The following is a 12025-nucleotide window of genomic DNA, read 5'->3' as shown; positions in this document are numbered from 1 at the left end:
GTAACTGTGGTGAATGGTCTCTCTCCTGTCCTACTCAGTCCCCCTCTTGTCCACGTCCTCTGTATCTGCTTTGATTTGGGGCTGCTGGTTTCATTGGTTTTGTCTGCCCTTCTGTCTGTTTCTTGCCTCATTTCACAAAGGATTTGAAGCAGCTCTCAAAAATACATTGAAAGTAACAGGACAATGAAATATATATTTGAGTAGCTTGGGGCCAGAGGACTATATGGGTAAGCCACTGGAAGAGTGTATGGAATGCCGCGATTCCTTAGGGACCCCTTTCCAGAGTATGGCTTCTGGAACCATTCTAATGTCTCATACTTTAAAACTTAGAATGATATTTTGGGAATATTTTCTTTTTCATATTACATAGGCAGTTGATTCATTCAATAAATATTTATTAAGTACCTATTTAAAAAAAGAAGAAGAAAAACATCCCCACTGTTTTCATTTCTAAATTCTTTTGTCACATTTTGGGGACATCAGTATGGTGTCCTTTCAGAATCAGACACCGGCTAATGTTTTGAATTCTAGGTAACACTCCAGAATCCACTCCTATGTATCATTTTAGTTGTTCATCTTGTTGGTAATCCAGAGTCTTCTCCTTATCGTTTTGGACCATTTCTCCAGAAATGTTCTAGAAAACCATTTTAAAAAATCACATTTTCTAATGCTCGCCAACATTCTCATGGCATTATCTGGAATATGGCTGAGTTTGCAGCTGGGTATCGGCTTCCCTGCAGTATGGGGCAGTCAGGGCAGCCTGGGTGACTGATGTTGGAGGTGAGGCCCTCACTCCAGCCACTGGCTCAGGCTCCTTCATTCGGTGAGATTTACAGGTGTTTACTGAGCACTTTCTTAGGCCCTGGGCACTGCAAATCCACAAGTCCCTGCCTTCATGGAGCTCCATTCTAGCAGACAAGACAGAACATAAACTAGGAAACTGATAAACAAGTGACATCATCTGGTTTATGTTTTGAAAAGATCTCTCTGGCTGCTGTGTGGAAAATGGGTTGTGCTCAGGGGAAGGGGTGGTAGGAAACAGGGAGGTCACTTAGGAGGCCAAGGCAACAGGCCAGACAAGACAGTAGACATGTGTAGCAGTAGACATGGTGAGAAGTGGTCAGACGGGGACATATTCTGGAGGTAGGGCCAGCTGGACCAGCTAATGAGTTCCCCATAGAGGTAAGGCAAAGGAATCCAGGACGCATCCAAAGTTTTTTGGCCGGAACTGGGTAAGTGGTTTCATTAGCTTCCTTACGTTAGACTGGGAGAGGGAAAGGGTTTCTGGGGAGGGCATGAGAATCAAGAGTTTTATTTTGGCCATACTGAGTCAAGATGTCATGTCAGTAAAGAGATCTGTAAACTTCTAGTGATCAGTCAGCACTTCAGTGAATCCGGACCGGGTGTGCCGGAGCAGAGGGATGGTCCCAAGGAACAGGCTGCCCAGTGCCGCACTGCCTGTGATCAGGGCAGCCCTGGACTCCCCTGGAACCCCCCCGCCCCCGCCCAAGGCAGCTTGCTCTAGGCTTATACATTCATTCATGCATGTGACACATTCAACACATATTTACTCTGAGTGCTATACTGGCTGTTTTCCATTTGCCCCTCAAAAACACATGCTTTTGGTGTGATCTAAATGGACAACATGTTCTTTTCTGGTGTTCCATTTAGTGTTCTGCTTTTGAAGAAACATGAAAGCCATCTGAGTGAATGGGTCTGTTTATAAAAGATAGTTAATAAGGCCCACGGAGCTGGGCTCCTATAATCCGGGGCTGGTGGGAGGACATGTGAACTTGGAACCCTTTTATCCTGTGTCTCTGCTCCTCGGGCCACCACCTCCATCTCCTCCTGATGCCGTCATGCCTCTGATTAGAGCCCTGCTCAGGATCCTTAGGGGCACCCCAAATTCCCTTGCAGGGCCTTCCCAGTCTGGCCTCAGCCCCTTGTCAGTCCTTTCCCTCAGCATTCCAAGCCCGACCTTGCCCCCTCTCTGCCCATCCTGACCCTCGCATGGCTCAGGAGGGCTGTTTACAGAGCATGCCGCCCAGCCTGGCCTTCCAGCAGTGGTTCCGCTGCTCCTCGCCCACCCATGATGCCCTCACCCTGTCACTGGGGCAGAGGCCCAGCTCGGCAGCTGCAGCCCCCTGCGCCTTCCTTCCTTAGTCCACTGCTGGGGTGAGCGCCTAGCCCCACCGTGCTCCTAAAGTGCTCGTCCGTTGAGGAACAGAAACCCTTGTCCAACCAGGAAGCACTGCTGGCTTGTGCCTGGGGAGCGGGACAAATCCTTTAGTCACCAGGCATGGAGAAGGCGGGAGGCTGTGTCCCCATGGCCCACCGGGCTCTGTGCCCAGTAGGAGAAGGCTCACTGATCCTGGAGGCCCCGAGGGTGTCTGACTCCTCTTTGCACCTCCCACGCACCTGGCCCAGGCCCCGCTTATGCAGGATGGTAAAGGGGCTTCTTCCTGCTGCCTTGGAACTTCCGCTAACAGCCCAGCTGAGGAGCACAGATGCTCAGCACCCTCACAAGCTAAAGCTGTGCTCTTGAGCATGTCTGGGGTGGGAATACTGCAGAGGCATTACCTGGAACTTGTCAGAAATGCAGACTCTCAGGCCTCACCCAAGACCCACCGAATCAGAACCTGTATTTTAACAAGGGTCCCCAAGGATTTCACGTGCTCAGTCGAGGATGAGAAGGGCTGATAAAGAGAGGGGCTAGTCATATCCATGCAGGACTTATAAGATGGCAAGACGAATCCAACAATCGCCACCCCATCCAGGCGAGGGAAGAGATGCGGAATTTGAAAAGGCGTCCGGTGCCAGTCAGGTTCGCGGTTGCAGGAAACAGAAACCACTGTGGCTGTTTTAGGTAGAAGAGGATTTGTTACTGGAAATTCAGTGTTTACAACCCTGTTGGAAGGGCCCAGAACACCCCTGCAGACCCTCTAGAGAGCTGCTGCCTCTGCCCCATCAGGAAGGCAGGGCTTCAGGAGTGATTGAGGGCGTGGGTGACCCCAGACCACTGCCTCTCTTTGACCCAGAGCTGGGGACGCCGCCGCGGCCACTGCCGCAACTGCCTCTCCACACTGACGAAAACCCCAACATCTCCCCAGCCAAAGCAGCGGGGAGGCCGTGGTCTCTGCCTCTCTTCTTCCTTCCAAATCTAGTGCAAGCACAACTAATTCGCAGGACTGCTTTGTACAGCCAGGACTGCTTTCCCCTGCTTTGAAGTCAAGTGATGGGGGAAGAGCTTGCAGAGTTTGGGGCACCTGCCAGAAGGGGAGGGTGGTGTCTCATGCCCTGGCTGGGAGCACACTGAGCTGCAGAAGACCAGAACCTGCTCCATGCCACCGCCAAGGCAGGGTTCATTTCGAGAGAGTCCTTGGCAGCAGAACACTGATGGTATCTCACAGGTAGTGGGGAGGGCATAGACATGAAGACGGAGGGTGGTGCCTGCTTCCAGCTGGGAGAAGCCTGGAGCAGGGAGGCTGGCAGAGCGGGGGCAAAGGGAGATGGGGCAGCAGCTGGGTAGGCCATGCCGCTGGCGTTTGGTGGGGCAGGAAGAAGTGGGGCATCCCTAAGGTCCCTGTGGCTCAGTGGGGACCGTAGGGGGAGCTGGGCTTGAGCCAGCACTGCCGGTACCCCACTCACGTAACGGGGCTCAGGGCTCCCCGTAGCAGCACCCTGGGTGGGGTGGGCCACAGGGCCAGGAGCTGAGATGGGTGGGGAGGGGTCAGCCCGAGTGCATGTGCTTCTTGCTAAAGGGGTCACGTGTGGGTTCTCCGGGGAGCAGACTTGAGACACTTGTGTGGGGATGTTTATTAGGGAGTGGCCCAGGAGTGGCCCTATGGAAGGGAGGGGAGGAGGCAGGGTGGGCAGAGGGAAGCCGAGCTGTGCTGCAGGCCTAAACCGACCCGAAGGTGCCTGTCAGAGCTGGCCAGGCCCTATGCCCGGGCCTCTATCAGCCATCGGTGGACCTGCCGTTGGAAGGGTGACAGCTCTCTGTGACTGTCCCTGGGGCTGACAGCAGCTGGGCAACAGGCCCTTCCTTTGGAGGGGTGTCTGGGCAGCCATCTCCATGTCCACCACAGACGGCCCAGGGCAGAGGTCTCTGTGTGGGTGGCGGGCTGGGGACTGGTTCCAGAGAACCCACCACGGGCCCACACAAGCCAGCCTGTCAAGACGAAGGTGTGACGGCCGCTGTTGGCCAAGAGAGCCCCACGGAGAGCAGGACGACTTTGCACTTCCCCCTCATTCCATCCTCCCTCATCCCGTTCCCGGAGGAGTGAAGATGGGGACCACAGAGGGGCGAGGGGAGAAGCTGTGAAAGGTCCGAGATCAGAGTTTTCCAATAGATTTGTCTGGACTTTTAGACCCCTGGAAGAGAGTTGAACTATCAAAATGGGACTTATTCTTACAACTAAAAGAAGGCCATGGACTCTTCCTGAGATGGGGGTTCAGGGGTACAGAAAAGGAGCTCTGACACAGTTGATGCGAGGCAGAGATGGGAGAAAAATAAAGTTGTACCCTGATAGTCCAAATTCAGCCTGTTTGCTGAATTTGGCCGTCACTGAGGGGCTGCACAGAGCTGGCGATGTCCTTGGTGGGGCACAGGAGGGGGGGTGGGCCTGCACTCTTTGCTTATTGCATCCGAGAGGCTCTGGAGCCTGTGTGGTGACCCAGTTTGCTGCCTTGTCTGAGCGACATGTGCTCTGATTATAGGGCTGTGAGGGCCCTAAATGACTGCAAAGTACTTTTCAATCAGACAGAAAATAGGTAAGAAATGCATTTCCATTAATGCCCCAATTATCCCGGTCCCAACAGGACAAAAACCTGTGCTATGCCGGCTCCCAGGGATGTGTCGTCAGGATCCCGACTGTCCTCTCCCAGAGGCAGCTTGCGCTCCGCTCGCACAGCTGAGGGGCTAGAGAGGGGTCCTAGCGATGGCTGAGGCTCATCCCTCCCTTCAGAGGCCCGGGTGCAAGGCCCAGGAAGGGAGCCCTGTCGGTCCCTCAGAGGCAGGGCCACCGGCCCAGGGTGTCCGTGTGAAGTGGGAGCTGCCGCAGCCCTACCAGTCCCTTTTGTTAGACATGCCCTGTGGCAGCTCTGGTGCTTCTCGGCCCCCTTCAACCCAGAGAGCAATTTTGCCTCGTAAACCTCTCTTGAATGGGCCCTGCGCAGCAGTCCTGACTGTCTGTTCTCGGTCAGACTCTCATCTCTCATCTCATCTCCAGGGGAGAACCTTTTCCTTGCCTCTACCAGCTTCTGGTGGCTCCAGTAGGTCCTTGGCTTGTGGCTGCATCACTCGTCTCTGCCGACGTGGTCACATGGCCTTCTCCTCCTCTGTGCAGTTACATCTCCTGCTGCCTCCATTTCTTAAGGGTACACGTGATCTCATTTAGGGTCCACCCAGGCAATCCAGGATAATCTCCCCATTTTTATATCCCTAACTTGATCACATCTGCAAAGACCCTGTTTCCAAATAAAGTGACACATACAGATTCCAGGGTTAGGATCTGTTATCTCTGGGGGCCGTTATTCAGCCTGCTACAGCCTCCTTTCCTCCCTCACATTATGTTCTAAACTGCTGGTAGTTTACTGCACAGACTGTCATTTCTGCCCCCTGCCCTTTGTCCATGCGTGCATCCTCTCTGCTGGAAACTACCCCCCTCACCCCTCATCCCCCGCATTTGCCTCCTAATGCTTACTCTTATTTTGAGCTCAGGTGTCACCTCCTCCAGGAAGTGTTCCTTGATACCTCTTCTCATCACACACACCCCTGTTCTGTGGTAGCACCTGCGGGATTACAATGGATTCTTTTCTGAATTTGTCTCCCCCACCAGCCTCGAAGCTGCTGAGGGCAGCTGCCAGGTTCTAGACATATTTTATCTGAGTATGGATAGATTTTCGAGGAAGGAGGGATGGAAGAAAGGCTCTTGAAGGATAGAGCTTTGGCTCTAAATTTGGCTTTTAAATTTAATTTAATTTTTGGCTGCAAATTTGTAACCATCTGGCTTAATCTACAATTGAGTGGGTTTAAGGGAGTAGGAGGATGGGTGGTTGGCTCCATCAGAACCTTCTCTGATTAAAATCACAGGAAAGAAAGCTTTGGGAATAGTAATAATAATAATGGCAGCAAGATGGGCTTGCATCTGCATCCACCACCATTCTCAGCCAGAACCCCACAGACTGGAGCCCACGGGAGCAGTGTGGGGAGAGCGCAGAGGCATCCTTCATGAGCACCAGCTGTGTACAAGCAGGTACACAGCTGTCTGGGCGAATGCTCCTAACAGTCCCGTGGACGTGGAGTAGCTGAGCGTCGGACTGATGCCGAGCCGGGGTCCCAACCTGGGCTGGGTGTCTCCGAAGCCCCGGCCCTCCCCACTGCAAGCAGGCAGGGGGAATGGAGCCCTGGGGAGAGCACACGGGGAGAAGAGCGAAGGGCATTTCCGCGGCATCCAGTCAGGCCTGTGCTGCAGCCCTGAGGGTCTCCCCCAGTGTGGGCTAGTGCATCCGAACCCGGGCTGTCCTCCCAGCCACAAAGGAGCTGTGGGTTCCTGGGTGCCAGAGCTACAGCCCACTCAACCGCCTCTTGGTCCTGAGGGGGAAAGTGAGGTCCATTTGGGGAAGGGGGGTGTGGCTGACAGCCTGCTGAGTCTGTGCTCAAGCTGGGTTGAGACAACAGGTGTCCTGCCAGCCAGGGCCCCCTGTGACACCACACTGCCCCTCAGTTGACATTTCCTTTCCGTTCAAGGGGATTACGCAAATCCAAGGTGGTTAAGCTGCCACAGGGCACTATGGAAACGGGGCGCTGTGCTCTGTCTGCCCCTTCCTTCCAGCCAAGCAACAATGACATGGAGGCCAACTTTTCTGGCCAGACTTGTTAGGCTGAATCACAGAGCATGTGTACAATTTAATTTGAACCTGGGCGGGCAGAGGGGAGAAGCCAGATTGATTACCAGAACAAATTTCAGAGCCAAGTCAGAAGTCCTCCCCCAAATACTGGGCCAGCTGCAGGGTGGGGGGGTGTTACAGATCTGTGTGTGTCAAAATGTCTATTGAAAAAATGTGATCTGCCCACTTGAGATAATTTACGTAGTGCCTGACTCTGCAGCTTCTACGCATTTCTTATAAACCAGTTTTTTATTTCTATTTTTATTTTATTTTAATTGATTCATTAATTAACCTGAATAAGCAACAACATGGACAACTGACCCTTGAACAACACAGGCTTGATTTGCGAGGGTCCACTTCTACGTGGATTTTTTTCACTAAATCCGTTCAGTACTACGACATCCAAGGTTGAATCCGTGGATGCGGAACCATGGATACGGAGGGTCACTGTGAAGTTACACGTGAATTTGCACTGCACGCAGGGTGGGCGCCCCTAACCCCGGCGTTGTTCAAGGGTCAGCTGTACATGGCACCCTCTTCTGAAGGTGGAAAAGGTAAAAAATCTTCTTTCTGCCTGTTACCCAGTCACTGAGTTTCTCTCCCTGGAGGGAACGCTCCCATTTGGGGTATGTCTTTCCAGATAGTCAGTGCATCCACATTTATGTACACATATCCTGTCCTTTTCTACAGCAGTTCGCAACTGTACTCTGCACTGTCTTGCCTGTCCCGCCCCCCAACCCCCTTGTTTTTCACTTAGCAATACATCTTGGCTTGTTTCAGGGCTAACATTCCGTTATCCGGATGGGCTGTCATTTCCTTAGCTAGCGCCCTGTTGATGGACATTTAGGTTCCAATCTTCTTCCGTTACTCGCAGTGCCTCAGGGGGTATATACCTCTGCCTACCCCCACCCACGTGAGAGCCTGTCTCCGCTGCACTGTCCGAGACAGTAGCCACCAGCCGCATGCCGTACTTACATTTCAGTGAATTTGAACTGGATAAAACCGAACTGCCAATTCCTCAGTCATGGTCCTGCTCGCCACATCGGCAGTGCTGAGAGTCCCGCGGGGCTGGCGGCTGCTGTGCTGGCCACGCAGCTCCAGGGCACGTCCGCGAGCAGGGACGGCGCTGCTCCACGTGGGAACTTCCTAGGAGGGAACTGTGAAGGTCTGTACATCGTAAGTGGTGAACGGTATTGCCAGATCTCCCTCTGAAGAGGCTCTAGCTATTTACATTTGAGAGCACTTTTATTTCAGAACAATTTATGGAATATTGGGAAAAAAAGAAAGGTTCCCTGTGTACCAATTGCAAGGACGTTCTGTTTCCGTTGTCAGTGCCACGTTGCTGGAGTTGGACGCTGCTGTTCCCGCCTGTCACTGGAGCCCCACTCTGGCTGTCTCCCCCTGAGGCCTGGCCTCCTGCTGCCTTGCTGAGGTCTGCTTCTCCCCAGCTTGAGGCCTCTTCCCTCCCCCCTCCCTCAGGTCCAGGGCTCCTCCACACCCCGACTCACAGCTGCCATGTCTCAAGGGAGACAGCCCGTCTCCTCATCCACCCCTGTTGCCATGACACAGCCTCTACGGAAGACTTGGCATCCTGACTCTCTTCCACCCTCCTTCCCTTCGGTGAATGGGGACCTCCACGTTGCCAAATCCATGGCCACTGCCCAGTCCTCACCTTGCTTGAGCTGCCAGCTGACCTCTCAGCCGCACCGTGCACCCCGACTGTTCCCTTCTTCTGAAGTGCTCGGCCCTTTGGCTTCTGAGACGCCACACCTGCTGTCTCTCTGATCGCTGCATCCCTGCCTCTTTGCAGCCTTGCCCTCCTTGCAGCATTTAACACTGGGTCGTCTTATTTTCCTCATTCTCTGCTTTTTTCCTGGGAGAGCTCATCCCCACTGTGGCTTGGATCAGCATCATTTGGGGAGTGATGGTCATGCATTTGAATTCCCATTTCTTTGATTACTTGTAAGATGGGTCATCTTTTCATGGCTTCCGGCCGTCTGTATTCTTTATGAAAGCAGCTTAGAAGCAGAGCAGACACTGGACACAGGTTCCAGTCCAGACCACAGCCATGGCAGGTCCCTGCCCTCACCCCCTCCAGGCCCTCCCCGGCCTCATCTCTCTCCACACCCTCTCAGCATCTGCAAAGTCACCAGGCCGGACACCCCCAACCCAGCCCACAGCCTGCATTCTTCTCCAGGACTCTCATCACCCCGCTCCTTCTTCTGTGGTCCCCAGGTTCCACTGAGAAGAGACAGTCTCTCATCACCACACTCCTCCCCATTCCTCCCCAACTCTGCACATCTCATCCCAGTGCCCAGGCATGGGGGTCAGCATGTGGCCAGTGCCTCATCTCCCTTCTGGGACATCGTTCTGCCACCTCCTCCCAACAGTCCTTCTCTTTTGAAGTTCATGCTGTTACTCCCCTCTTCCTAAACCCATATACTCCTTCCTGTACTCTGGCCGCTCTGTGTTGTTTGGGGACTTTGATTCTCCCAGACTTTTCTGTCCGCTGCCCTGATGCCCACTTTGGGGCTTCAGCATCAAGACTGACAGCTTTCTTTGTCCACGTCTCATAGTTTCTTGACTTAAACCTCAGTGACTCTTTCTACTCTATTTTAGATGCCCACACACCTACCTTCACCGCCTGCAAGTGAGCTTGACTGCAGCCTTCTACACGCCCACCTCCCTTTCTCCGTCACATCTTGTATGGCCACAGGTTTTTTGCCTCCTTCCTTTTCTCCCAATCCTTTGGCAAGATTTTACCCCCATTTGTCTTCCTATCATGACCCACCACGCCAACTAAGCCATATCCGGTAACCTGGGCCATGCTGCTTTGCCAGTTTCCAATCCTAAAGATGCTTGGTGATCCTGCTGGGATGAACTGAGGGGATCATCCTTTCACTCAAACACCAATAACATTCATGCCTTGTATGGAACTTCCTTCTGACTAATTCAGCCATGTGCCTGTCCCGCTTTCTTGGTCTGTGAGCTCCAGGACAGGAATGAGAGTGCCATATCTGTTCTCCCTGTGCTCAGCCTGTGTTTGTGCAATAGCCCATGTTTGCTCACTTTGGCTGGATAGACATTTTCTGCTTTGGCAGTGACCACTCCATCACTGTGGGCTGATAATACTCAGATTTAAAAAGCAAGGTATCTATCCAGGGTAGGAAAAAATGACTAGAGAAAAAGAATAAAGGAGTCCGGGGGAAGCCATATATGCATTAAATGCCTTTTAATTTAATATGCATTAAAAAAAAATGGACATACGAGAGTCAGGTTGCAGGTAGAGTCGATTGCAAAATGGTTTCTCCTAAACTGCCGAGTTGTATTCTGCCAGCATCCAGGTACTCTACTGTTAAAAAGGTTTATTTTGGTGGTGAAGGTACAGCTTGGTGTCGGGTGATGACCTTGGCCAAAAGAAGGGAAAACACTGCATCTATGCTGAAAGGAAAAAAATTATGTTTGCCTTTTTGCCTGCAGATGAGAGAAGAGAGGGGAGACGGGAGGGGAGGCTTTCCTTATGCAGCTAGTCCTGGGCCACCCGCTTTGCGCTTTGATGCACTCATAGCAATAACCCAAGGCCCTGCTGCCAGGAAACAAGGAAGTGTGCTGTCACACAAGTTGATGCCAACACTCTGCTTGTGCAAATACTCAGGACCCAGTGCCAGGCTCTGCATCTTCTCTGCCAGGGGGAAGTGCAAGCACACGGTCACCTGTGTCTCAGGACCGAGAGGCTGGCTTCAGAGAAGGGCTTGCGGCAGCAGGGGAAAGGGCAGCCTGGCATTTTGGGTGAACGATAACTGCCTTAAGTGGTCAGTGAAGGTCCTCCCCTGAGGAGGGGCCGGTCTCTGAGGCCAAGACCCCACGATTAAGAGGTGATAGAGTCTAAGAGAGCACAAGTTCACTGGCCTCTTAGAGCCTGGACCCAGCAGGGCACCGAGGCTCCCAGCAGCAAAGCTGTGTGCGCTCCCCCCAGGCGCCCTGTCGACGGTGCTCCCCCCACCTGGCTCCCGGCGGTGGAGCTGGGCTTCCATTTCTGGCCCTGAGACCATTGATCCTTTAGGGTCCCCTGTGTCCTGTCTACTTGTAGGCACTCTCAGGCAGTACCTTCCTTTTCAATGCTCTCTTGGGAATAAAATAACACTTTCTAAAACCACAGCGTACAGAGGATTTCACTTCTGGAATGATGGAGACCGCCTGTGCTTCCTCTTCTCCATGTGTCCCTCCAGATCTGTTCTGCTGCCTGGGAGGCTGGCCCTCCAAGGACGGCACCACCCTGCTCCCCTGCCTTCTGGTTCTTGTTGGGTTCAGCCACGGGGGACGTCAGGTGGTCAGAGGCTTGAGCCGTCAGGGTGTTTCTTTCCTCTCCCCCTGCCAGGCCGTGGCTTTGGCAGAGGCCGCATTCCTGTGACTATAGCTCCGGCCAGGTTCTGGGGACTGTTCCTTCCCCTGCTCCTGCTAGCCCTTGAGCGCTCCAGCGTGTTTATCCCCTGACCCTGCCCACACCTCTGTAAAGGACTTTCTTTAAGCTTCTCTTTTGAACCGCCTGTTTCTTGCTCTGTTAAATTAATTGCTCCAGGCCCTCTGTCCACCCGAATAAAGGCCAAACCATATCACATCACAGAGCGGCTCTCACGAGCCCCGTGTTTTTTACGCATCGTGTTTATATATAGTTTTAAAGTGTAACTCCTTCCGTCAGTGGTTTCAACACAAGAAGCCTCCAGTTGGGTTCCTTTAGTCATTGGTCACAAGTTAACCTTCATAGGTCCTGCTAAGGATGGAAGAGAAGGCAGTAGGGAGACATTTTCCTTCTAAATTCACATTCAGGTCTTGGTCCTTTCCCCTTCTCTAACCTGTGTAACTCAGCAGCTTTCCTATGTAAGAGGGCATTCGTGCACTTACCACACGGGGTTCAGGCAAATCGCAATGCTTGGCTGGCTGTGCAGGCGTGGAGCCCCTCGGTGGTCGGCAGGCCCTTCCTGCAGACTCCCCTCCGACAGACGTGCACCTTTTCATCTCCTGGTAATGCTCTCATCCTTGGTCCTCTCTGTCCGAGGAAGAGGGGGTCTCTCCTGCTGGGTCCCCAGAGGCCCCACCTTTGGCTTCTGTGTGGCATCCAGGGACCCCCGAGTCC

The sequence above is a fragment of the Eschrichtius robustus genome, chromosome 1 (genome assembly GCF_028021215.1).
Source record: "Eschrichtius robustus isolate mEscRob2 chromosome 1, mEscRob2.pri, whole genome shotgun sequence".
In the NCBI taxonomy this organism is placed as follows: Eukaryota; Metazoa; Chordata; class Mammalia; order Artiodactyla; family Eschrichtiidae; genus Eschrichtius; species Eschrichtius robustus.
This window is presented reverse-complemented; position numbering follows the sequence as displayed.